This window comes from Elephantulus edwardii, unplaced genomic scaffold (genome assembly GCF_000299155.1).
Source record: "Elephantulus edwardii isolate Elephantulus edwardi_28Jun2011 unplaced genomic scaffold, EleEdw1.0 scaffold00185, whole genome shotgun sequence".
NCBI lineage: Eukaryota > Metazoa > Chordata > Mammalia > Macroscelidea > Macroscelididae > Elephantulus > Elephantulus edwardii.
The window spans coordinates 402,962-404,781 of NW_006399935.1; the positions used below are offsets into that span (position 1 = coordinate 402,962).

Sequence of the window (1,820 nt, forward strand, 5' to 3'; positions counted from 1 at the left end):
GGTTCAAGTATATCAGAAATGATGAGGACGGTCCAAGGTAGGACAGGGTTCAGACCTGTCATCCACAGGGTCAAGACGAAGCGTAATCAACTCTGTGACCACCACCAACAACTTGTTTTCAAAAGATCAGACAGATCTGTGTTGAAAGTAAGTACAGCCAGAGTACTCCCTAGAAGCAGAGATGGTGAGACTTCATCTCACAGATGTGAGGCGGGTTCTCTCAGGACGGGCCAGTCCTTGGAAAAAGACATCATGCTGGGAAGATTGGCGTTTATGAGCTGTCAAGTCAGAACCCAATCATAGTTGACCCTCCAGTGGGTTTTCACACGCTGTAAACTGCACAGGAAGAGATTGCCCATCTTTTCCCCCTCAAGGCAGCTGTTGGGTTTGAACCGCTTGCCTCTGGGTTGGCAGTACAACTCCTTAACACTGAACCTCCAGAGCTTGGATGATTAGAGAGTCAGAGAAGGGAATTAAGATCCTCAATAAGACAGACACATTGACTGGTTAGTGACAGTGGGCTCGGGCATGGCAGAGATTGTGAGGATGGCACAAGACTGGGCCAGGTCACCGTGACTCCAGAGCTGATTTGAAGGCACTCAACAACAACAACCACCACCATCTGTTTTCTTTGGGCAGTTGGTTACCTGTAAGGTACCCCTGACCTGCTCCCAGTGTCCTTGGGCCAAATACACCTGAAGGAGGTGTACAGGTAGTCCCTGACTTCCACATGGGGTTCTGTACCAGTGATAGAGGTAAAATACCTCTTTTTAAAAAGTTTTCATAATTATTGCTTTATATGATCAGTGTCTGTATATCTGAACGTTTTGTCTTTGGTGGTTAGAAATGAACATAGAAACTTACAGCTATCTCTTAGTACCTAGATATATTAAGAAACACACAGTGACCTCGTGGTGCAACGGTAGCGCGTCTGACTCCAGATCAGAAGGTTGTGTGTTCAAATCACGTCGAGGTCAGGGGGAAATACCATTGCCTTTCTACGAAGATGGCGCCGAAAGCGAAGAAGGAAGCCCCTGCCCCTCCCAAAACTGAAGCCAAAGCAAAGGCATTGAAGGCCAAGAAGGCAGTCCTGAAGGGCGTCCACAGCCAAAAAAAAAAAGAAGATCCGCATGTCACCCACGTTCCGGCGGCCTAAGACGCTGAGACTCCGATGGCAGCCCAAATACCCCCGGAAGAGCGCTCCCAGGAGAAACAAGCTTGACCACTATGCCATCATCAAATTTCCCCTGACCACTGAGTCAGCTATGAAGAAGATAGAAGATAACAACACACTTGTGTTCATTGTGGATGTCAAGGCCAATAAGCACCAAATTAAACAAGCTGTAAAGAAGCTCTATGACATTGATGTGGCTAAGGTCAACACTTTGATTAGGCCTGATGGAGAGAAGAAGGCCTATGTTCCACTTGCTCCTGATTATGATGCTTTGGATGTTGCCAACAAAATTGGGATCATCTAAACTGAGTCCAGCGGGCTAATTCTAAATGTAATAAATTTTTCTCACCATAAAAAAAAAGAAACACACAAATTATGAACATTTACCCCCAAAAAGGAGGAGCTGTGTGATACTGGCTTTTTTCAGCTGAGCTAAGAGCTTGTGGAAAGTTCTGGGTCAGCTGAGTTATCCCTGGGTCCGTGGGAGTAGGAACAGCATTTCGAGTCGAAAATTAGTGAGCGCTGTCTGTAAGGTCCTTTTCTTTTTTGACTCCATGCATTTCACAGGGACAGACACCCCACTGCTTCATGAATCTGCCGACAGATTCAGCAAAGAGCTCAGCGAGCGCTATGGTTTGAACAGAGC

At 46.5% G+C, this 1,820-nt stretch overlaps 1 non-coding gene across 1 annotated transcript; it reads left to right on the forward strand.

Moving 5' to 3' along the window:
- The first annotated feature begins 905 nt into the window (after nt 1-905).
- On the forward strand, nt 906-977 carry TRNAW-CCA. The gene has a single exon. It is a non-coding gene; the product is annotated as a tRNA-Trp (tRNA).
- The last annotated feature ends 843 nt before the right edge of the window (nt 978-1,820 follow it).